We start from the raw sequence: 26,771 nt of genomic DNA on the forward strand, positions 1-26,771 counted from the left end.
CTTGACAGGTAGATGTCCATAGAGGACCTGCATAGAAAAAGATGCAAAAATACAGAGTAATCCAAAGTACTGAACAGTTGATCCATCACTAGGATTTCTTGGGAATATACACTTCCTAAAACAAGAAACAAAAAAACATGGCATAAAATAAAGATTGGGAGAGGGGTAAAAAAATTGAAACCCAATTCTTTGTGACACTTCCTCTTGGCTCCCTATTCATTCCCCCTTCAGACATTAGCAGATCATAAATATGGTCATTTGACTTTAAAGAAAAACAGAAATAGCAGAGTTAAAAGGGACCTTAGAAACCATTTAGTTCAAGCAGTGCCATAGAAAGGATCCTTTTTAACACACACTTAGCAAATTGTCCTTGTTGGAAGACCTCAGATGATGGAGAATTCATCACTTCCCAAAACAGCTCATTCTACTTTTAGGCAGTGTGAATTTTTGGTTAGTTTTTCCTTACTTCTAGCCAAAATATGCCTCACTTTTTCACCCATTATTTCTAGATTGGCCTTGGAGGATCAAAGAGAACAAGTCTGAGGCACCTTCCCCAGCAATGGTCCTTGAAGACAAATATTTGAGTCTAACCTCTCAATCCTACCCCACAAAGCTTGTCTTCTCCAAGCTCAATTTTAAAAAAGGATGCTTATACATGAAACCCAGGAAACTCTATAAAGAGAAGAACTGATATTTAAATTGGATATTAATATCCACCTAAAAAGATCGGGTATTGGCTGTTTTATGCTCAAAAAGTGAATTCAAATTTATATATATACTATTATATATATATATATATATATATAATATATATATACAATGAAATAATAAATAAATACCAAGGATATCACAAAAATACTTCAAGCTGAGCTGATTGCCAGCTTAGACATCCTCCAATTGAACAACCTTGAGAAAGGGGGGGGGGGGGAACTGTATGTAAACAAAACAATAGATTCTTCAAATCCACAGGCTTTGGGGGATTCACCAAAGCACAGAAACATGAGATTAACACAGGCTCACATCTCCCTATTTAGAAAGAGCAAGCAGTTTTCCATGGCCCTTTGTCTTGTCTCTCACAGGGATAAAGACAGTGAGAGCAAGCCTTCCCAGCTAGATCACCACTCAGATAACACAGGAAGGCCTGTCACAAGTCTGAGGTGATTGAAAGAGATGCTCTCAGCTTTGCAGAATGATTGCAACAAATCTTCAACTTAAGACAGTCCTTAGTTCTCTATGCTCGTGATGGAAAGTCAAGTCAAATACTTAGGCTATCTGATTGTCATCAGGTTATTTAAGAGTACTGTTCTCCACAGCTTTGAGTCTCTGAAATGAAGGATAGCCCTGTCTACTTCAGTAATTGCTGATGGAGAAAAAAGTCAAATTCCTCTTCCATACACAGGTTCAAAAGAAGGAATACATTTGGGAATGCTGAAACAAACTGTAGACACGAATATAATGGGACATTATATATGTTGCCAGAGGGGGTTGCTGTGTTGGAAGGTCTACTGAACTCCTTTTTTCCTACTTAATGTTTTTTAATTCTTTGTCACTTGGGGATAAACAATTAGGTGGAGCAGAGGGCTAGATCTGGAGTCAGAAGACCTAAGTACAAGTTTCACCTCAGACACTACTGTGTGATCCTAGACAAGACACTTAACTTGTCTGCCTCAGTTTCCTCATTTGTAAAGTAAAGATAACGATGGGAGTTGTCATGAGGATAATATGAGAAAATATTTATAAAGTGTTGTATATATGTTTGCTTTTTTCATTTTTGGGGGGGGAGTGGGAGAGACTAATCAGAGAGATTTTCTGAAATTAAGTTGATGTGAAAACAAAAGATTATCATTTTAAAAAGCAGATAGTTGTTTATTTTTTAAAAGTTTTAATAGCCACAATGGACATTTTGAGCTAAGAATAAAATAAAGTTAGGGAAGTGACTAAGTCAGAAAGAGCCAGAAACACCACTGGTATTATAATACTAACATCAACCAAAGGAAAAGCAAAAAACAGAGAACACACAAGCTCTATTTCCTCTGCATGCGAATCTGGAGCAATATTCTCAAGGCCTAAGAAAATGAGAGATGGAAGAGAATTTTTTGCCCTTGGCTTTGGAGTGCAAACATTAGGGGCCAACAGATGCCATCTTGCTGAGAGTGTGGTCTCCTTTTCCTCCCACTCCTAGTCACCATCAGAACTCCCCTCCCACCGTGGCTACTGCTAGCCAGGTTGACAGCAAGCAAGAAAGAAGGGGCAGATGTCTGAATGGTGAGTAAAATGCCATGACAAAAATGATGCCATAAACCATTTATGGCTCTCACTTTTGAGAACCCTTCCTGTGGTTTAAAGAAAACCCAGCAACAACAAACCATAGATAGATCAAGCTTCTACCCCAGCAAGTGTTAGATTTTTCACAATATATACTTTTTCACCCAATGAATGCATTAAATTATAATTATCCCAATGATTTTTCTCTTCAAAATTAATCTAAGTATGTGATTAAAAAAAATAACTCAGATGTGCATCTTTCCAAAATAGAATTTGACAACTGTTATTTTAATATTTAGAAGATATAACTTTAAAAGAATGAGTAACAAGAGATAGACATACTCATAGACATAGACACCATTTGCCTGGTGATCTAGGTTATGATAGGTATTCCTTTCCCCATTTTACAGATGAGGAAATTATGGTCCAAAACAATAAATATCAAAGGTGGCATTCAAATCTAGGTCTCTCCTGGCTCATCTATCCCATCACACTGCTTCCAAAGTATTAAAACTTAAGAAAAAAAAAAAAAAAAGAAACAATTCTTTTCTCTAAGGCAATTTTAATTAATCAGATAATTCAAATGAGAAATGAGACTGTAAAAACACAAAGATTTTTGTAAAATCTTTTTTGTCATCTAATTTTCTACCATTGAGGAAGCTAGTACCTTCATTCATAGATTAAAACTGGCATAAACTATCAGAAGCTAATAAGAGCACTTTTAGTAATTTAACTCATTCAATAGAAAGATTCACAAAACAGATTATCCACTAGTTTTTTAAAATCCACTTGATTTTGTTAAATGAGAGAAACAAATTAATGCAGACAGTAATTCACACTCACCCTCGTACAGTCAAAACTGCACTTTCAAACTAAATTCAGAAAATTTAGCTGTGGTTCCAAAAGTCTGGGGTAAGATTTATATTAATATATGCAACATTAAGTTTTTCTAAATCAAATAGGATTAAATTATCTGAAAATTGGCCACAGAAAGCAATGCCCCTCTAAGCAAATAAAACATACCTTTACAGCGAAAGCCAAATTTTGGTTGTTTTTCCAGATACTTTAGAGATCAGAGTTCCTACCACTTATGTAAGTGAATGACTTCCAATCATATGTCCACATGGAGAAGGTTACTTTTCATCTTACCCAGATAGAAAAATATAAAAAGTCAAAACTAGAGACTGATAAGCTTTTCAAAGAGGTTTGCTCTAGATACAGGGACACAGAAAATACTGCATCTTGGTAAAAATTCACTCTACATAATTACTCTCAGCTGTTTGTCATGTGGTCTTAGGGCTGAAAAGTCAAGTGATTTCCCCTCCCTCTTTTCAAAAGCTTACCAGGATTCAATTAGTTGGTCTATTTTTGAACAGGAGAAGACTTAAAACTCCTCACATAAAGCACTAAAAACTTACCACTTAAAACATAAGTTTATTACTTGTTTTCTTAAGGAAAACATGAAACAATGAAAAAGATCCATAAAGTTTGCTAAAGATTACACCAGTGATGTGAACACTGAATATACCTTCACACTCAGTTTGATGAGGTGTAGAATTGGGGTACCTAAATGAAATTAGGGTTTAATTGAGGTCTAGTGGCAGGACCAGGATTTGTGAAGGTATCAGCTAGGAGGGGTTGGGAATCAGAAAGAAATAAATCAATCTGAAAGGATTAGTTTCTTAAAGGGAGCACAACCCACATCAAGTTGATGCATAAGTTAGTTTTGCAGAACTTTTTTTTTTTTTAACTTTTTATTACAAGGGATGACTTCCTGAAGAGAGGATAGGGAGGAATATATTTGGATATGAAATACATTTGAAAGGGGCAGTTAGGTGGCACAGTGGATAGAGTACTAGCCTTTAAGTCAGGAGGATCTGAGTTCAAATCTGGTGTCAGACACTTAACACTTCCTAGCTGTGTGACCCTGAGAAAATCACTTAACTCCAATTGCCTCAACAAAAAAAATAAGTAAATAAATACATTTGGAAATAAAGTACATCAAAACAAATTTCAAAAGACAAGAAAATATTTCGGCAATGATTATTATTTCTTAATAATTAGTGTTTCTTTAGACTAGTAGGAAGTTCAACCACCCAACTTCCAAGATAAATCAGAGAACCACTACAGAGTAACTAATACAATAACATAGAAAAGCTGATTTTAAGAGGAAGGGGTTGTTAGAAAGGAGCTTGAAAGAACATGATTGAGAATTCCATTTAGTTCATTCAGGAGGACCTGACTCCTATCAGAATAGAACTACTAAATAATAAAGGTGATTTTTAGGCATATCAATCAACATGCCCTACCCCCAACCCTTAATCATTGTACCAGTTTCACAGTAATGATAACCTACATAATAAATAATCTATTAAATAGTATTGTTGTTGTTCAGTCATGTTCAATCCTTCTTGACCCCATTTGAGATAGTAAAGATACTAAAGTGATTTGCTGTTTCCTTTCCTAGCTTCTTTTACAGATGAGGAAACTGAGGCAAATAGGATGAAGTGAGTTGCCTAGAGTGACACAGCTAGTAAGTTTTTGAGGCTGGATCTGATTTGGGTCTTCCTGACTCCAGGCCTAGTTCTCTATCCACTGTGCCTCCTGGATCTCCTGGCTTGTGCCCAACAAGGCAGCTCAGAATTTAAATAAATAATTGATTTTACTCACTTCATTTTACATCATTTCAGAACTCCTATCTGCCCTTAATAAATATTAAACAAATTAGATAAAATAATTTGCATAAGTGATAATTTACATTTACAAATAAAGTAAGCTTAGAAAAATATTTTAATATATATTATCTTATTCTAATGTTAAAACAACTCTGCGAGGTAGCTTCTACAGCCTTAATGATCTTTATTTTACAAATGAGGAAACAAACATTAGCTTGGCTTTGGTCAGAAAGCTAGTGTCAAAGACAAGAACTGATTCCAAATCTTCTGTTATCTACATTGCCCATCAGTTGCACCAACCTTTCTAGATTACAAATAGATAGAGATTTAGATAAAGATGATACAGGTATACATATAAATATGTATTTATAAGAGCTCAAATTCATAAAACTCTCCTTGATAGTAGATATCAGTTATTCAATGTTCTGTACCTGAGCAAGAGATGTAGTTGGAAAAATCTTGGCTTAACACTTCAAAAAAAAACAAAAAAGAAAAGATTTGTTCTCTATCTTCAGGTCCCTCTCCCTGAAAAGTATCCAGAAGTATGTTAGTCCTCTCTCAGATGGAAGACAGAACACCAAGGATGTCTTCTCTCCCATTCTCTCAAGGACTCAGCCCCTTATACAGTCTCCACCAATGAGGAGGGTCTTATGCAAATACCCTGGACTTTATAATGTAAATTGAGGGAAAGGAATCTAAAAGGTCACTGAAATCTACAGCTTAAGCTAGGCTTAAAACTGCACTGATGCTTTTAGGAATCCTACGTTAAATATCTACTAATTTTAAAAAAAGATTGCAGTTACAAATATACTATTAACACAGTGCTATACATCCTGAAGATGTGTGAATCATATTGGAACTTCTTTATCTCAAAGTAGAACTATAACAGAAAGCATAGAGAATGAATGGATTGTTAAGGCAGACTGATATACCATTTTGAACCTACTAGCATAAATAAATAACTTTAATCAGAGAAAATCATCCTGAATACTGGGAAAATTGCATGACATATAAGTTTTCAGCTTCTGAGATATTTATTATTGATGCAGGCAAAAAGCGTGCCAGATCTGGAATCAAAGCACATGATTTAATATCCTGCCTCTGCCACCAGTACCAGTGTGATAGCAAACTCTATTTAAACTCTCTGGTTCTCAGTTTACCCATCTGCAAAGGAAGGAGGTTGAATTAGATGACTTCTGATGTCCCTTTCAGCTCTAAATATACAATCCTATAAATGACAGCTTTATATAAAGATTTGAGGTAACAACTTCAGGGATATGAAAATCCTCTAAACTCATATGAATTTGTAATGTCTACCAATGTCTTTACAAGCAATTTATCTCCTCTCACTGTAATTTGATCTGGTCCAAAGCAGAATGGAGATAGTTCAGAATGAAAATATTAGACCACTGGGGAGCAGAGATATTCTCTGACATTGCTAGGGCTTATTCCTTTAACTTTTGGTTTTTAGTTTCAAATTATATTGCATTTAATTAGAATAGAAAAGAAAGGTAAATAATGAAGGAGGAAGGGCTCAATCTGCAGCATTATTCTCAGAGCACAGGGAAGGAAATATGTCACATATTAAACACTTTTTATAAATATCTAATTTGGTCCTCATAACAATCCTGAAAGGAAAGTGCTATTATTATCTCTATTTTACAAATAAGGAGAAAGAGGTCCATAGAAGTTAGCTGATTTGTCCAGATTCACACAGTAAATAAGTGATTTAGGCAGGGTTAAAACTCAGTTCTATCCTGAGCCACACACCCCTACAAGAACAATGTCCCACATTGCACAAGCTGGTGCAGAAAGGAACCAATCATCAGAAAATTCCTGCTCCAATAGCAAGTTTCAGTGCCATCTGCCTGGCAACCTCTCCTACCTGACCCTCATATCCCTTTCTCTCGACAGCCCACAGTTCCTTACTGCCATTGTTGATCCTGCCTCCCACAGCTCCTTGATCTAGTTCACTTGCCAGGCTGCTTCATTCTTTCTCCACTAGAATTCATTGAATTAAACTGCCTAGTGTAATTACTCTCTCCCTCCCAAATTGCTGCGGCTCAACGATTCTCTGTAGCAATGCTGCTGTATACATCCAACTGTTCACCTGGTGCCCCATTTGGCATTGCTGTTCATTTGGTCTCTTAACTGCCTGCTTCCACTGTTTGCTAAGGAAAGTGTCATCCTTGGCTAGTCAACACATCATTCACCTCCTGAATCTACTGGCTTGTGCCCAACAAGGCAGCTCAGAATTTAAATAATTTATTTTACTCACTTCATTTTACATCATTTCAGAACTCCAATCAAAGCAAGAAGCAACAGTAACAATTTTTATTAAGGCTTGGGCCAGGTACTGTGATAAGCAGATCCAGGAGAATAATTTATATCATGACAATAATGAGAAAAAACAACTTTGAAAGATTTATAAAAAATTAAGGAAGTGTTTTAATAGCGTTTGCTTTACCAATATTCATAATCTAATAAAAGAACTAGTAGAAGAAACCAAAGTCATGTGAGATCAGGATCTGGTACCTATTATACCTATCATTCTGCCTGCTACAGGATTTGTCCTGGAAATGCTTTCAGTGAGTCTACAAAAGATATATTTTCATCTTGACCTTTTCGCTCAATTAAAAAAAGCTGTTGTTTTACTTGATTACATAATACAAAGTATCTCAAAAGTCTTAGTGTAGCTCTAAGCTTTAATGATTTATTCTTTTTTTATTTAATTGCTTAAGACTACACTAATACTATAGACTATACTAATAAGACAGAGGAAGAGCAGCAGCAACCTAACTGAACTCTCCCAGCATTCACCTGCAAAAAACCTTAAAAATAATGCCTCAATTCAAATTTTGGAGTGGCAAAGACAACCAAAGGACAAGGTGAGACATTTTTCCAGCCTAAGATAATATGGGAGGTCAGCAAGAGAGGTCTTTGACAGCAGGGTTAGCCCAGAGTCCATGTAGCAGCTGCACCAGCAGCAGGTCTTGGAGGTGGTTGTGACAGCAATATCTTCAGGAGCTCTCAGCCAAGAGATTGGGGGGGGGGGAGGAAGAGGAGAAATGGGAAGGCATGTCAAACCACTACTCAAAAAGACATTACAGGGAACCCTTTGCTGGTACTGGATACAGCTGGCACTGATTGAGAAATCTACTGCTTATATTCAGTTCCAGGACAAAGAGAAGTGCTTGTGGTTCTTCACAAAGGCAGAGAGGTTTTGGTCACATTCTCAGGACCAAGAGGAGCACTGGTGCTTCTGGTTGCAGAAGAGCAAAGGCCCTTCTTGGGTAAATACCAGAGCTCAGACTAGGAGAGCAATAAGCACTCTGTATCACACAAACTTGGAATCACTGAAAATATATAGACTCCTGGAACTAGCTCTGATAACAGCAGCATGAAAAAGCCTGAAGTTTGGGATAGTACCTCTCTATCATCAGGTGAGCAGAGCCTAAGTTTAACATAAAATTCAAAACAAGTAATCAACAAGAAAAAAAAAAAAAAAAACAAAACTTGATTGTAAAAAGTTGCTATGGCAGCAAAGAAATCCAAGACATGAACTCAGAATAGCAATGCAGTCAAAGCCTAAAAGAAAAATGTTAATCGAGCACATGAACAACAAGAATTCCTAGAAGCATTAAAGAAAGTAGTAGAGGGAAAAAATAGGGAAAGAAACGAGAGCAGTACAAGTAAATTATGAAAAGAGAATTAACAGCTTGGTAAAAGAGACACAAAAAAAATACTAAAAAAATAAGACCTTAAAAATAAATAGTAAAAGGGACACAAAAATTCACTAAAGAAAAGAATTCCTTAAAAAGCAAAATTGGTAAAAATAAATAGATAAGATAAAAGAAGTACAAAAGCTCACTGAATAAAATTCCTTAAAAATTTTAAATTGGGCAAATGGGAGCTAATGAATCCATGAGACATCAAGATACAATAAAACAAATTCAAAAGAATGAAAAAACAGAAGAAAATATGAAATAGCTCATCAGAAAAACAACTGACCTGAAAAAATAGATCAAAGAGAAATAAGTTAAGATTTATTGAAAATAGATCCAGAAGAGACAATTTAAAAATTATTGGTCTACTTGAAGGCCATGACCAAAAAAAAATCCTGGATAGCATTCTTCAAGAAATTAAGGGAAACTGCCTTGATATACTACAACCAGAGGGGGAAACAGTCATTGAAAGAATCCATATTCTGGCAGGCAAAGGACCTGGGGTTACACACAAGAATTAACTACCTAGTGACAGAGAGTGAGCATCATCTTTCAGGGGAGGAGAAAAGATCTTCAATGATGTAAGAGACTTTCAATCATTTCTATTGGAAAAAAAACAAAAACAAAAAACAAAACAAAACAAAAAAACAGAATGAACCAGAAAAGTTAGTCTTCAAACACAGGTATTAAGAGAAGCATTGAAAGGTAAATGAGAAAAAATATTTATTTAAAGGTTAAATTGTTTACATCTCTACATGGAAAATGATATCTGTAACTCTTGAGAACTGTATCTGTTATTGTGGAAGTTAGAGGGGACACATTGGAACAGAGAATGTGGTTGTTAATGGACTCTGATGTGATGAAATCAAAGAAAAAGACATTAAGGGGTAGAAAAAAGATTGTCCTAGAGAAGAGGGAAAGGGAGATATAATGGAATAAATTACATCACAAGAAGAGGCCTATTACAATCAAGGGAAAGAAGGAAAGGGGGATAAGCATTGTCTGAAGCTTAGTCTCATCAATTTGGGCTCAAAGGAAAAATAATTTAATCACTCAAGTACAGAAATCTATTTTATCCTATAAGAGGAGAAAGGGGTAAAAGAAGGGAGTAGGCATGATAGAAGATAGGGCAAGTAGATGATGCTATGGGTTAAAAACAAAACACCACTAAGGAGGGGCAGGGTGGAGAGAGAAAAAGTATGTACAAGGGAGAAAATAGAGTGGAGGGAAATACAGAGCTGATAATCATAACTGTGGATGTGAATGGGATGAACTCTCCCATAAATCAGAAGCAAATAACAGAGTAAATTAAAAAACAGAATCCTATAATATGTTGTTTACAAGAAACAAATTTGAAACAGAGATACAAAGTAAAGGTAAAAGAGTTGAGTAAAATTTATTATGCTTCACCTGAATCAAAAAAAGCAGGAGTAACAATTCTGATCTCAAAGCAAAAGTAAAAATAGATTAATTAAATGAGATAATGAAGTATTGTTAAAGGGTAACATAAGCAATGATGCAGTATCCCTATTAAATGTATATGCATCAAGGGGGTAGAGCATCCAAATTCTTAGAGAAGATACCAGTTACAAGAAAAAAATAGGCAGCAAAACTACATTAATAGGAGACCTCAACTTTCCCCTCTCAGAATTAGATAAATGCAGTTTTCTTTAAAATAATAAGCAGCATCTATCTAAAACTATCAGCAAGCATTATTTGTAAAGGAGAGCAGCTGGACATATTCCCAATAAGATCAGGGTGAAACAAAGATGCCCATTCACTATTATTATATACTATTATACTAGAAATGTTGGCTTTAGCAATAAGGGAAAAAAAAGAAATTAAAGGCATTACAACAAGTAATGAGGAGATAAAATTATCACTCTTTGCAGATGACATGATATACTTAGACAATCCCAGAAAATCTTCCAAAAATCTACTTGAAAAATTGACAGCTTTAGCAAAGTTGCAGGATATAAAAGAAACACACAAGTCATCAGAATTTCTATATATTATTCTATATACTACTGACAAACTAGCAAGAGACAGAAAGAGAAATTCCATTTAAAATAACATAGACAAAATAAAATATTTGATTATCTACTTGCCAAGACAAACCCAGAAACTATATGAAAACACTTTTCACATAAAGTCAAATCTAAACAATTGGAAACATATCAATTGCTCATGGATAGACTGAGCTAATATAATATACACAAATGACAATTCTACCTAAATTGGTCTGCTTGTTCAGTGCCATAATAATCAAACTACCAAAAAAATTTATAGAATTAGAAAAAAAATAACAAAATTCATCTAGAAGAACAAAAAGGCAAGAATATCAAGGGATTTAATGGGGGGGAAATACACAGGATAGTGGCCTAGTAGTAGCATCTATTATAAAGCAAAAGTCATCATAATCATTTGGTAATGAAATAAAGTGGTATATCAGTGGAATAGGTTAGATATATATGACATAATAATCAATGATTACAGTAATTTAATATTTGATAAACCTTAAAACTTCAGCTCCTGGGATAAAAACTTATTGTTTCACAAAAATTGCTAGGAAAACAGGAAAATAATATATCAGTAACTTGGCATAGACTCATATCTCATACTCCATATCAAAATAAAGTCAGAATGGGTACATGATTTGGGCATAAATGGTGATACCATAAGCAAATTAGGAAAGTAAGGGATAGTTTAACTATCAGGTCTTTGGAGAAGGGAGGAATTTATGACCAAAGAAGAACTAGAGAACATTATGAAATGCAAAATGGGCAACTTTAATTACATTAAATTAAAAAGGGTTTGCACAAACAAAACCAACACAAACAAGATTAAAAGTAAAATACAAAGCTGGGAAAAATTTTTACAGTCAGTGTTTCTGATACAAGCCTCATTTCTAAAATATATAAAGAAATTTATAAGAAAAAAATAATACAAATCATTCCCCAATTGATTAATGATAAAAGGATATGAACAATTTTCAGATGATGAAATTAAAACCATCTATAATCATATGAAAAATGCTCTAAATCACTATTCATTAGAGAAATGCAAATTAAACCAATTCTGATGCATCACTTCACATCTCTCAAATTGGCTAAGATGACAGGAAAAGATAATGATAAATATAGTTGGAGGGGATGTGAGAAAACTGGGACACTAATGCATTGCTAGTGGAGTTGTGAAATGATCCAATCATTCTGGAGAACAATTTGGAACTTTGTCCAATGGGCATATTTTGATCTAGCAGTGCTACTACTGGGTCTGTATTCCAAAGAAATCATAAAAGAGGGCAAAGGAGCCACATATGCAGAAATGTTTCTGCCAGCCTTTTTGTGGTGCAAAGAATTGGAAAATGAGTAGATGCCCATCAGAAGGGGGATGGCTGAATAAGTTATGGTATATGAAAGTAATGGAATATTATTGTTCTACAAAAAATAATGAACAAGCTGATTTTAGAAAGATCTGGAAAATTTTACAAGAACCAATGCTGAGCAAGACAGGACCAGAAATACATTGTATATAGTAACAACAAGATTGTGTGATGATCAACTGTGAAAGACTTGGTTATTCTCAGTCATTCAGTGATCTAAGGCAATCCCAATAAACTTTGGATAGAAAGCACTATCTGCAGAGATCTGCAGAGAACTATAGAGGTTGAATGTAAATTAACAAGTGCTATGCTCACTTTTTTTTTTCTTTCATAGTTTTTTCCTTTTGTTTTGATTTTCTCTCCCATCCTGATTATAAAGAAATGTATATTTGAAAAGTTAATATGAATATAACAATGAAAAAATAAAACAAATATTTTTAAAAGACTTACTGAACTACCTGAGAGCCATCATCAAAGAAAGAGCCTAGATATGACATTTCAGGAAATTATCATGGAAAACTGCCCTAGTATCTTAGATTGAAAGAGTAAAATTGAAACTGAAAGAATACACCAATCACTTCTGAATGAGATTGCAAAATAAAAACTCCCAGGATTATAACCAATTTCAGAACTAAAAGGTTAAGGAGAAAATGTTGTAAGCTATCAGACTCAATTAAAATATCATGGAGCCATACTCACTGTCACATAAGATTTAGCAGTTTTACCATTTAATGGGCAAAAAACTTGTAGTATAATATTCTGGAAGACAAAGGAGGTAGGATTACAACCAAAAATAACTTACACAGCAAAACTGAGGATAATCCTTCAGGAGAAAAATAGCCAATTAAAGAGTGGACTTCCAAGTATTCCTAAGAGCAGAGTTGAATAGAAAATTTGACATTCATACAGAGGATTCAAGAGAAGCATAAAAAAAAAAAACGTAAAAGAGGATAAACATAAGAGACTGAATAAGGTTAATTTGTTTACATTATTAAATGAGAAGATGATACATATTATTCCTAAGATCCTTGTCATTATTAAGGTAATTAGAAAGCACACAGACTCAAGTATGTGAGTTGATTATGTTGGGATGATCTCCAGGAAAAAAATGAAGTGAGAAAGAGGGAAGGAAGATATAGAATAGGGAAAATTTCTCACATAAGAGGTACACAAAAAAGAGTTTATGTAATGGAAGGAGAAATAGGGAGAGTGGCAGGCAGTGCTTGAACATCATTCTAATTGGAAATGGTTCATTAAAAGAATATATGTGGGTGTATATACATAGATGTATGTTTATGTGTGTATTGTATGTACATGTATATATACATGTGTGTGTATACACACATTCAGTTGGGTACAGAAATTTATCTTACCCAAGGAGAAAATAAGGGAGTAGGAGAGAGGTGGGGGGTAATGATAGGAAAGATTAAGGGAGACAATGATCAGAAGCAAAACAGTCTTTTAAGAAGAGACAGAATAAAGAGAGAAGGATAAATGTTATAAAATGGGATGGAAGGAAATTCACAGTTACTAATCATAACTATGAAAGTGAAAGGGTTGAGTTCACCCATAAAATGTAAGATGTTATCAGAATGGATTAGAAACTAGAATCCAACAATATGTTCTTTACCAGAAACATACTTGAAGAAGAAAAAGACACCCAGAGTTAAAAATAAAGAGCTAGAGCAGAATCAAACATGCTTCAGCTGATGTTAAAAAGACAAGAGCAGCAATCATGATCTCAGACAAAGTAAAAGCAAAAAGAGTCCTAATTATTTTAATAGAAAATCAAAGAAACTATTTTGCTAAAAAAAAGAACTCTAGACGATGAAGTAATATCATTATTTTACATCAATTTTATCTGATACAGTCCTCACTTCTCAAATATATAATGAGTATAATAATGAAACAAATGTATAAAAATAAGAGCCATGTTCCAATTGATAAATGTTCAAGTGGTATGAACAGGCAGTTTTCAGAACAAATCAAAATTATGTATAGTCATATAAAAATGATCTAAATCACTACTGATTAGAGAAATGCAAATTAAAACAACTGTGAGTACCATATCACATCTTTAAGAAATGACAAATGCTGGAAGGGAGTGAGGAAAAATTGTGAAAAAAAATTTAGAACTACGCTCAAAGAGCTATTAAATCATGTATAGCCCTTGGCACAACAATACCACTAGTAGATCTATATCCTAAAGAGATCAAAAAAAAAAAAAAAAAAAAAAGGAAAGGACCCATATATACAAAAATATTTTTTTTGGTAATGGTAAGGAATTGGAAAATGAGGAGTTGCTCATCAATTGGGAAATGGACTGAACAAGAACATATTATTGGTTGTTGAAGTACCATTGTATTATAAGAAATCACAATGGGAATGGTTTCAGAAAAATATGGAAAGACCTAAGAACTGCTACAAAGTGAAGTCATTGTGCAAAGTCAGAGGTCATTGTGCACAGTAACAGCAATATTGTAATGATGATCAATTGTGAAAGACTTAGCTATTCTAATCAATACAATGATCAAGACAATTCCAAATGACTCATGTTGAAAAAATGTTATCCATCTCCAGAAAGAGAAATGATGACTTCTGAACACAAACTGAAGTATGATTTTAAACTTTCTTTATACTGTGGACTGTAACATGCTGTCGTCTCCAGAAGCTGCCGATCACTCTCTGGGAAGAGATCTGCTGTGTCAACTCAAATCTCTTGGACAGATTCTTCTTCCTGTAGAGAACCGTTGTCTCCAGACAGTTGCCGTTAACTCTCATCCAGAGAAGTAACTTCCCTTCCTGCAAAGAGCCGCGTCAAGCCTGGTCTAGAGCAGAGACCCTCTATCTCTGGAGTGCTGCCCTCTTTATCCTCCCAGAGAATGGGCGTGGGATAATGCAAGGGCTTCTGGGAAGAACCACTTCAACCAATGAACTTGCTCCTCCCAAGCATGCAAGCTCTTCCCCAGGAATTCACAAGTCAAACTCCCAGTCATGGCCGGAACTAGAAAATTGTCAAGTACCGACTTAGCACTTAGTAAAAACCTAATATCTCATTATCTCATTAGCACTTAGTAAGAACCTAACATTTTACATTATTTCACATATGTGTTCTGTGATCCAAACAAATGATTTAATTTCTCTGTACTCTTAGATCATTCATAGTTCACAGCAATGAAATTCTGTTTGTTAATCCACTACACCAGGTTGTATCAAGAAGTACAGAATTTCACTGCTGTGAACTCTGCCTACCTCCCCAGTTTGCATCATTGCCTATGAAAAGATATTTAATAGAAGATTTGAATTGAATTGGCTCCTGATTGAAAACCTAAATATGTAGTAGAGGGAAAATAACAGGCTAAAGCCTAGTTCTAGTCCAAGTCCAGACTGCTTTTGCTACAAAAGTCATCATCATTAGCTAATCACAAGCATGGCATGGCCTCCCACATGGAGAGTAAATGTAAGAGAGAATACAACAATCCCTAGAAACATTAAATTTTCTTCCTACATTGTAGCAAAAAACATGCAGTGTCCATGAAAGACTAGAAAATTATTCATTTAATATGATAGTTTCTTCTTTGCTTAGTACTTAAGAGTCATATCTTCTAATTAGATTTGGTAATGTTTCCCATCAGAAAAACAAAAAAAAATTTAAAAAATAAAAAACAACTAATCTTTCTACTAATTGGATGAAAAATTACTATTGCTTCACGAAGGAAGTTGCTAGCACTTGTGTCCTACAAGGGAAGTTGCTTGAGATAATTGTGTAAGTTAAGCAAGATAATGGAAGGTGATTGCAAATATAGACTAAGAAAACCAAAGCCCAGTAGAGGGCCCCTTAAGAGGGTAAAAGGAATAAGTGCCTCTGAGTTGAGAACCTGATCATTAAAATAAGACTGACTTACCTCACAAACCTTGCTCTACACATTTCACACTTAGCTCTGCTATTCTGTGATTTACCCTTAGTCTCCCAAGAATCTGCTTATATCTTCAGTCTACTGGCATCTAAACTAGAGATAAGGTAGATGAAAGAGCCTAGGAAACAGATAACTACAATTCTATAAAGGCACATACCCATTGTGTGAAGACCATAGTCAATAATAGGTCATCTTTTGCATAAATGCTTCCAAGGAAACCAGTGGCTAGCCTGAGTTTATTCTAGCCATATGAGTCATATAAATTAGGGCAGCAACTTTAAGCCTTATTTTTTTATTAAAAACTGTAACTACAGATGGATGTAAAGAATCACAGAATGTCAGAGCTAGAAGAGACTTAAAAGATACCCTAGTCCAAGTCCTCTCATTTCATAGCGGAAACAAAGGCCCTATAAAATTGAATGATTTCTCTCCAGTTAATGGCGTAACCAGGATTTAAACCCCAGGTATATAACCCCAAGTTCAGCATTTTTTCCAGTGTTTTCATCAACCCAAAACAGCTGAGGAAAGATTTATTAAATTCCTATTAATGTTCAAAGCACTGTACTAGGGACTGGGGATTAAAAACAAACAGATCAACACACACACACACACACACACACACACACACACACACACATGCAAAAAACATAGTTCTTGCCCTTATGGACATTATACCATAATGGAAACTAGTAAGAATAGGAGTCATATTAATGCAGATCAGCACCTTCTCTACAATTTACAATCCTCTAGAGTTGCCAGCCCCCAATGTTCCCCAAGTGCCACTGGAACCAGATTAAAATGTAATTGAAAAATACTTAATAAAAAAAATAAAAATGCAATAAATCAAAGATAATATTGTATTTTAAAACTTAAGTCACTATAGTCACTGTATAGTTTGGTGGCCACATTTCTATAGAAACAATATGTATCAGAAGTGGGACCAGAATCCAAGGCCTCCTGATTCCCATCCTATCTCTTTATGCAGTACACCACATTGCGTGGTATTGTACCCATACCCAGATATGATACAAGATACATTACAAAATGGCGTCATAGTGCATAGAGAATCAGACATAGAGTCAGGAAGACCATATTCCAGAGTTCCAATCTGACCTCAGACACTTAATAGACGTATGACTCTGGGCAACCTACTTAATCACATTTGTCTCAGTTTCCTTATCTGTAAAATGAGCTGGAGAAGGAAATGGCAAACCACTCCAGTATCTTTGCCAAGAAAAACCCAAATGGAGTCACAAAGAATTGGTCACAACTGAATCAAACAAAAAAACAAAAGCTTCAATTTCTTCATCTATAAAATAGGGATAAAAATAAAAGCTTTCATCTCACAGAGTTTGTTGAGAAGTTCAAATGAGATAAACTATGTCCTTTAAAAACCTTAAAGTCATAGGTAAATAAATGCTAGATATTATTATGAAAACAAAATTAGATTAGATGGTCCATTATAAACTTCATTATAGCTTTAAATATTATGATCTTAAAAATGAGCAACTTATCTATAAATGAACAACTGGTTATGAAATAAATTGTATTTATGTTTTGCATTACTGAGAATAAAAGAGTTAGATGAAATATTTACTTTTTCTCTTTTCTGCTGCTTTGATGCATTATAATTCATTCTATATAGTTTCACTTTCCAAGATATTTCTGAAAGGTTGTTTCTTAGTGAAACAATATCTGAAAGAAAGATCTTAGAATATACCCTTCTTAACAAATTGGATTGCCAACAGTTTGGCAGTGTAGATCAGCAAATTTCGGACTACACCATATACAATTTCCTTATCCAGATGTCAAAATAGGCTCACGATTCAGAAGTTGTTGGGGTTTGTTTTTTTTCGAAGAGAGATTTCAGTTTAACAGGAAGTTATAGGGTAAATGAACAAATGTATTACCATTTCCTTAAGTTAACTTGTGTCAGGGATGTCTGTGGCATGAAAAACACAGTTTACCTTATCAAACTTATCTTGGTTGGAAACCTCACTTGAGAAATATGAGACATTCTGTTATACAGCCTAATACTTCTTTCTTGTACACTGTTATAGTTCAAGTCATCAGTGTTTAATATCACAAATAGCATAAGAACCAAAAAAAACTGGGAACATTGGCTGTAACTGTTCCCTGGTTTGCTGTTTGGGGAAATTAATTTCACAAATCATCTGCTAAACCATCAGAAAAGTAATGCTCTATTTATAGACCATGCTAATCAGGAAATTTAAGAAAAAAAACTAATAGCAAACAGATTTAATCAAGACATAAAGTAAATAAAAGGAAATTAAGAAGTAGAGTGACCATTCACAAAGCAATATCATCTCTTACATCCCCTAAATGGTACACTGGATAGAAAATTCCCAGGGAAAATTCATCCCAAGATAGGGATTTCAGCTTTCAATGCACAGGGAGAAATTTCTCACTTTTTTTCAATATGTTTTCAGTGAGCAACAAACAAATCTACCATAATATCTTGGAAATAGATTTGCATAGGCTCCAAGATACAAACTCCCAAGAATCTATTTCATAGATTTCCAAACTAGGTATAACTTCAATATAAATATATACTATTCAGTATAAAGGTATCTCCCAAATCAAGTTGATTCTGTTCATTTCTCCATGCAAGGATACTCACAAATGCCCATAACCCCATCTATTCCCCATCATTCGTTTTTATATAGTCCTCCATTTCTTGCTTCCAGGTCTTCTCTCAATTTTTTTTCTTTTTTCTTCATTTCCTAATTTTGGGCTTCCTGACAAAATTTTTCATCTAAAAACAAGTCTACTGGTGTTCTTTTGTCCTGAAACTTTCTCCTGTGAGCTCTTTTGCTTTATAATTATGGGCATTTGAATCCATGTTGGAGAATCCCTATTAAAAGTTATTATATAACCTTATTATATATAATTATAAAAATTCTGTGTCCTTGCAGCCAATAATTAATATACTTTAATCTCATTTTAAGGGACCTCCAAGGTCAGTGACAGCCTGAACAAGAAACCTTAAGTACCCCATTTCCACTTCTTTCTGACCCGAAAGAAGTACAGTACAGTGGAAATAGACCTGACTCTGGAATAGAGGAAGTAGATTCAAATCTTGTGTCTGATATTTACTGCTACCTGTAGTCAAATCATTCATTACCTGTAAAATGTTGGTTTTGAATTACATGGCTTCTGAGGCTGATAGGTAGCAGAGTAGATAAAGTCAGGAAAATCTGAATTCAAATGTGATCTTAAGCACTTATGAGCTATGTGATCATGGTCAAGTCATTTAACTTCCCTTTTCCTCATCTATAAAATGCATTTTCAAAACCCTTGGCACAATGCCAGACATGTATATGTTTGTATGTATGTATGTATATGTGTGTGTATATACATATATTTTATTTATTTATTTTTATTTTTGCTGAGGCAGTTGGACAAGTGACTTGTCCAGAGTCACACAGCTAAAAAGTATTAAGTGTCTAAGGCCAGATTTGAACTTAGGTCCTCCTGACTTCAGAGCTGGTGCTCTATCCACTACTGCATCTAGCTGTCCCTAGATAGATAGATAGATAGATAGATATTCAAATGCTAATCCATTTATTACTTCCCTTTCAGTCCTACATCTATGAATGAGTCTGTGATCCTATAACTTTGAATACCTTCTCAAAGCTATTAGCCTAGAAACTAGTATTAGGAACTACTCTAATATATGATATGCTTTGTATGTAATTAAATAGTATTTGACTTATTTAACTCCTTTGTGAGGAATGAAGGCTACAACATCCAGAACAAAAAAAAAAAAAAAAAAAAGAAATCAAGGACTATATTTTATCAAGTGATGGCATATTACTCCACCTGAATCTTGTACACTACTACACTGCTACTGACTTGGACATCTTGTTTGCATGACCATTTAGGACAGATATTCTTAGATTGATAAAAGAGGTTTATTTTGGGGTTTGGAAGTAAGGTTAAAGTCTAATAAGTAAAAGGTGAAGATAGAGATAAGAGGGCACCAGAAACAGTGTTCCAGTGGGCAGAGATCCTTTGCATGCCAGGCATAAGGCTGCCATGTTTGGGACCTCTGCTAGGACAGATATTCTTAACCAGGTTTCTGTAGGTCAAAAAACACGTATTAAGCCCCTACTATGTGCCAAGCACTGTGTTAAGTGTCAGGAATACAAAAGGAAGAAAAAAGTCAGTTCCTTCCCCTCATATATTCTTATATGTGCTTATATTCTAATAGGGGAGAGAAAAGGAATACAACTATGTACAAAGATATACACAGGATAAATGGGAGATAATCAACAGGAGAAAAGCACTGGCATGAAAGGGGCTCAGGAAAGGCTCCCATGTGAAATGGGATATTAGTTAGGAAGTGAAAGAAGCCAGGGAACCCAGAGGATGGAAAAGGAGAAGCATGGAAAAGAGCAGAGAAAATATCCAAACTAGAGAGATGAATGAGGAACAGGGAGGAAAATGTCACTATTTCTCAAAGTCCATGAAGGAGAATAAAAGCCTTATGAACTTGGTTGTTGGTTTTTTTTTTAATATTTTGATAATTGTATTTACATATGGTTATTTCTTTTGTAATTCTATGTATTTGATTTTATGCATTTAAAAACATTCTGAGAAGGGGTTCCATAGGCTTCATTAAATTGTGAAAAAGATGCACAACACAAAAAAAGGTAAAGAAACCCTGATTTAGCTTTTAAACCAGCTTAGAAAGGCATTATTCCCCAAAGAATTGTTCCCTGGTTCTCTGGGGGCTGCCAGATTCATTTCTAAGAGATACTGACCCACATTATACAAATCAACTGCCTGCATGCACACACATATACACTCTATAACTATCATCATAAATTCAACCTAGAAAATGAATAACTGGCCATATCAAAATTTTAATGAATAATTTATTACCATATATCTAGTTCACCACTCTCCAGATAAAGTCGATAAAGTCAAAAGAGCTATTAAAAATGATAGCCCCCAAAATATAACCTATGATAATTTTTAATCCAATCAGTTTCATTTCTTTTTTCTTAAAAGATATAGGGGGTGACTGTATAACTATGTCTAATCAGTCACAACTAATGAGACATCTACCCAAATGACAGAACTGTTGTTTCCAGGACCTGGTAGACAAACTGCAGTAAATCAGACCAATGAGATTTTTTTTGGTCTCTAAGCAACCACTTTTTATTATAACGCTTTGACCTAGCAGCTGGTTAGGTTGTATATGAATTTATCAACAAAGCTATGAAAAACAAGATCACAGTCTCTGAAATACCGCAGCCTGATTAACAAGGAACTAAGAGAACATGTCATTAGTTTTCAAGGTTCTCTTTCTCAATAAGCACAGCTAACAAAAATGTGAATGAGTCTCTGAAGGACAACACCACATCTACCTGCAGAAGTTTTAAGTGCCATGTTTTTCTTCATACTTAGGCTAACAAGTGTATCCATAATAAAAAGGTGTATTACCAAAACCTGAATCTCTGAAGAGTCACATATGCCTTCTGAGTGCTCCTTTGATTGCTATTTGATAGGAGGGCCTATAGAGAAGGGATTATTAATCTGGAGTTCATGGAAGGGATCTAAGGATAGATTTCAGGGTATCTATGAACTTGGATAGGAAGAAGAAAATTACATCTTTGTCATCTGCTTTACTAGTATTCCTAATGTATTTTATTTTACACATATAAAAATTCTGAAAAAGGATTCATAAAATTCACTAGGCTGCCAAAGGCATTCATGACACATAGAAGGTTAAAAACCTCTATTGGAATCCTTGGCATGTATTTTACAATACTATAAGTGCTATTAGGTTAGCACTGCAATATAGTAACATGCATGTCCTTTCAACAGGCATTTATTATACATCTACTATGTGACCAGTAATGTTAGATGCTAAGAACATAAGAACAAAAGCTGAATAGTGCTTAACTTCAAGAAAATTGCATTTAGAGGTGCTAAAAGATAGGAAAGAACAATATATACACAGATAAATTTTTACATGACCCCAATCTACAAAATAGGTATCAAATTTTTTCTGATAATACTGATAACATTATATATAGTATAATATAATATACTGACAATTTTGCAACCTATATATTCGATTACAAGACACTATATGGAGTTGCAACCTACAGTTTAGGAAGCTAGAGCCTAGAGTACCAAGGGGTCAATTGTTTTGTCCTGTTACATAGCCAGGATGTGTTCAGAAGCAGTACTTGAACCCACATCTTACTGCTTCAAAACTAGATATCTAAATGCAAATTCATTTGGGAGGTGAGAAGAAAGCACTAACATGTTGGGGAGGAAGGAAAGGAAATCTGAAAATAGCTCAAAAAGTAGGCAGCAACTGAAGTAATTCTTGAAGGTCTTCTAAAGGGGAGCCTTTCGGGTCCAGGAAACAGCCTGGGCAAAAGCATATATGAGATCAAATGTTAGGAACAGAGAAGAGTATCTGGGCTGGCTTAGTTGGGACATACAGGAAGTTTCATTTCTTCCTTAAACAAGGAATATATATATTTATCAAAATAGACTGTGCCATGGTCAGTCTTTGATCATCTCTCTGATCAATGACTTTCATACATGTATAATAGAGTTGGAGCCAATTTCAAGGGCCTGCTGTTTTAGGATGCCAGAATGACTTGTAGTCAGGAGAGATTAGAATAATACTTCCCTGTTGTATGATCCTGAGCAATCTTTCTTAAGCTTCAGTTTTCTTAACTGGAAAATGGGTATAATAATATTTACACTATCCACCTCTTAGGGTAATGGTGAAGAAAAGCTTTTTGTTCAACAGTACCAAATATGAGTTATTAATTAATACTGTTATCACAAAATGAGTGACAATTATACTATATATGTTTCTCTGTTTTATATATATATATATATATACATATATATACATGTATATATATCCATTTAACTCATTCTATAGAACATAATTTCTAAAACCTTCATCAGAAAGAAAAATGAAGTTGATGTGGTCTTTTGAGTCTTCTACAACCAATATTAGTCACCACAGAGAGACTAGGAAGCAAAAAACAAACAAAAAATAGAGCACTTAATGCTTTCAAAATTTGCCTCTATTATTATAAATCTATGTTTACATATATATGCCTTTTTTCAGGGTTTTTCTGCTCATCTTTACCCAAAATAACTGCAATTCAATGCATCAAATATTTATTAAACTCCCTACTATGTGCAAAGTATAACAGGAATATGACATGCAGCAAGAGTGACAGATAGCCTGAGCTACACTGACATTTGCATACTGGACAGACCCAAAATAAGGCCTTCAGTACACTGGGAAGATCAGAAGATCTATAGGAGAACATAGACATGAGTCATGTAAGATGAGAAAGCCTGGACTCATGGAGATACTGAATCAAGGCATTGTAAAGCTTAAAGGATTCCAGACCACAGATAAATCCCAAACATCCTCAACCAAAAAGCAAAGACATCAGTTCTGACCATACAGCCCTGGGATAATGGGGCAAAGAACATGAAAAGAAAGAGTCCTGTGTAAGAAATTTGCTTTAAAAAGTCATAAAGAGATTTTTGCTTAGAGCCTCAATTTTAAATTTGTTCATTCATTTTTCAGTCTGTGACTCCATTTAGGGCTTTATTGGCAAAAGATCTTGGAGTGCTTTTTGCCACTTCCTTTTCCAGATCATTTTACAGATGAGAAACATGAGGCTAACAGTTCAGTTCCTGAGGCCAAGTTTAGACCCACTCTGGTCTTCCTGAATTCAGGTTGGGCACCTATCCATTGCTCCACCTAGCTGTGCCAAATCTTAAAATATTGTGTTAAGTTGTAGTCTTCTGTATTATTGTACCAAATCTATGAAAATGTCTCTTTAATTATAAATAAAAAGAACACATTATATTAAGGATGGGGGCAAGGCTTCCTATTCCTGCTGTGAGTCTACACATGATCTATCTTTCTTGATAAGGTGAAACCACAAAGAGGAGTTAAATAAAAAACACAAATCCCAAAAACAGAAAGTACTATAGATTCAAAGGAAATGAATGTGTTTAATGCACTACAAAAGAAACTTGATTTCAGAAACCTGAGTAGAAACTAAAAACTGAAGTTTCAAGAAGATTCATGGCAGTTGAGTAGAAAATGGAGAAAATGGGCAATAAAGAGTAGATTTAATCTTTCCTTCCACAGTGTTCAAGGAACACACAGAAGGATGCATCATAGAAGTAAACAGAGCTATTTAACCCTCTTCTGCTCTGGCCTGCACTGCCCTGCCCAACTTGTTCATTCTAGAAGAGAGCACATCTTTATTCACTCTCAGAGCAAACTCCACCCCTTCAGAAAATGAACACCTTCCCTATCTTCTCCTTCCTTCTGTAGAGATCTTAGTAGAAAATCAAGAAAGTAGGTAGTACTGGTGACTGTATGTGTCATCCTTTTAAAAAAAATAGACAAAACTTTTTTCTTTGTCTATAGAAATGCTTGTGTGGATGATTGCTCAGTTCACAAAAGAGTTGGGATTTTTTTTTTTAAGCAACTCAGTTATCTCTGTATTTCCCTATCTTATAATTCTCCCTTGTACCCATTATAAGTTTTCTGAGTCACAAAATTCTGATGTTTGTTCTCATTAAAATAAGAAATGCCCTGTAAGCTGATGTATAGTAAAATATGAGTAACAGCCTAATCTTTATACTAAGGTCATCTCATTGTTTATAAGCTGATGTTCTGACTATTAAATATTGACTATGGTTCTTAATTTCTAACCACAGGCAGAATTCCTTTTGGTTCTAGTGGTATATTTTCAGAGATGAATTTTGTTTTGGAAGATACAAGTTGTAGAACCCAAAGTTTCCCAGTATGCCCAGGAACAAAAACAATGGTAGATCAATGGAGAAAACTCACTTTAACTCAGCAAATAAAGATTTGTTAAGCCAAATCACTATTATATTTCTGGGAAAGATAAGATAATATTTAGATTGAATAGACATTGCCTTAAAGTAACTTAAATTTATTGAGGGGATTTTTAAAAAGGGGCAATGTAAGAAAAAACATTTCCCCTTAGTATTTATAAGGTGCTTTTCTCAAAAGAACCTTGTAAGTTAATCAATAAAAATCTTGTAACCCTTTAAGAGGAAGAAACTCAAGGTCCAAAGCACAAAATGGTTTTGGAAGTTGGGACTGGAGTTCAAGTCACCTGATTCCAAATATGATTTTTCCCCATGTACCTTGCTACCTGGTAAGAATAGCTTAATATTTCTTATCTAATTCTTCTTTACAAAGACTATTTCATTCACCATGAAAAGCACCTTTTACCCTAGATGCTCAGAATAGAACAGCATGTGAAGAAAATTATAATGGGAAGAATGACCATTGAGCAGGTTATGAAACACCAAAGGGCTTAGACCCCACTACCAACTTCCTCCTCCAAGTCAAACAGAGAAAGGAGGAATGTGACACTCTGAAAGATACACAGGCACGCACTCAGAGAAAGGGCTTAGTCTTAATAATTGACTCCAGACATCTACACAACCTGAAAGTCAACGTCTAAATAAACCCAGTTGTAGGGAAGTTGGCTTAAAGAATGACATCCCTGCGCTTGCTAGGGCCAAACTCTACCAACAGGGCTCTACAGGTTGTAAAGGACAAAATGCAAAGCAAAATGTATATAAAAAAACAGCTTCAGGGCTTTCCTCTCTCCTTCCTTTCTATATTTCTAAGTTCCCTTTCTCCAAGAGATAGTCTCTCTCCAACATCTGGATACAAAACCCAAGGTGAATCTTAAAATCTGTCCTACAGTTTTCCTTTATCAAACAAGTCCCCCACTCAAACCAACCAGTTTTCTCAATCTGGAATCCATCCCTTAGACTTCTGTCTTCTGGTCAGCCCCAGATCGCCTCCCTTAACTAAGTGTCATGTCATCTCTGAGGAGCTGCCCCGAAGATTTAAAGCTCTCCAAAGCAAGTTTTCCTCCAGGATCAGCCAAAGAAAGCTCCAGGGCAGGTGCTCTAGGGGTGAAGTGGGGCACCTGTGCCCACTTCCATTCCCCTCCTTGTCTGATCTCCCCAACTCAAGGCGAAACACTCGCGGGTCCTGTTCCGTTAACCCCCAAGGTCCGGAACTTCCCATGAAAAAGGTGATTCGCCTCCCTAGAAAAACACGAGCAAGATGCTCATCATTGCTTCTCTCACCCAGACAACTACACCCCAGCCCCCACACCCAGGGCGGATCTAATCCATAGAGGACCGACTGAGGTCTCTGCCTTGCCCTTACCTGTCTACAATGTCCCGCCGTCCCTGCAACAGCCGCAGGTCCACGCTCAATACGCTCAGCGTCCACGCTGCTGCCTGCCCTTTTTTGGGTCCCTCGCGGGTATGTTCCGTCCGGCCCCACATCACTTCCCGTAAAGGAGCTGAGAGGTGGGGGCGGGTCCTTTTTTCTTTCCTACACCTCCCTCTTCCTCCTCCTCACCCGCTGGATACTTCCCCACCCAGGTCTTCGGCCCTTGTGCCCACGTGGGAAGTTAGGAGGCTTTGGCGTCCTCTGCTCTCTCCCTACTGAGGAAGGCGGGATGGATGAACCCCGAACTAGGGCTGGGAAGGGCCCTGCACCTGCTGCCTAATGCCACACGGGGAAAAGCCTTCGCAACTGGGTAGAACTCACTTGGAGATAGGTGGGTGGACCGGTGGGAAGAGGGGAACCCCGAGTGTTCCTCAGCTTTACTGCCTATTTCCTGTCGCCCACAGAGGAAGATCTTCCTGGTCTTGCTGTCCAGAGTAAATGGTGTGAGGTTTCTACCAGCTGGGACAAGAGATTTTT

At 35.5% G+C, this 26,771-nt stretch overlaps 1 protein-coding gene across 3 annotated transcripts in view; it reads right to left on the bottom strand.

Moving 5' to 3' along the window:
- RAB27A (RAB27A, member RAS oncogene family) overlaps positions 1 to 26,428 on the bottom strand; it is a 72,942-nt gene extending 46,514 nt beyond the window's left edge. The window contains exon 1 of one of the 3 annotated variants that reach the window (XM_074294566.1): positions 26,226 to 26,428. The gene's annotated coding sequence lies outside the window, so the exon portion shown is untranslated. Of the gene's footprint in view, positions 1 to 3,288; positions 3,427 to 26,225 lie in introns of those variants that run through there. The other 2 variants (XM_074294562.1, XM_074294564.1) reach the window with 2 other exon arrangements.
- Between the last annotated feature and the right edge of the window lie 343 nt (positions 26,429 to 26,771).

This window comes from Sminthopsis crassicaudata, chromosome 2, assembly GCF_048593235.1.
Source record: "Sminthopsis crassicaudata isolate SCR6 chromosome 2, ASM4859323v1, whole genome shotgun sequence".
In the NCBI taxonomy this organism is placed as follows: Eukaryota; Metazoa; Chordata; class Mammalia; order Dasyuromorphia; family Dasyuridae; genus Sminthopsis; species Sminthopsis crassicaudata.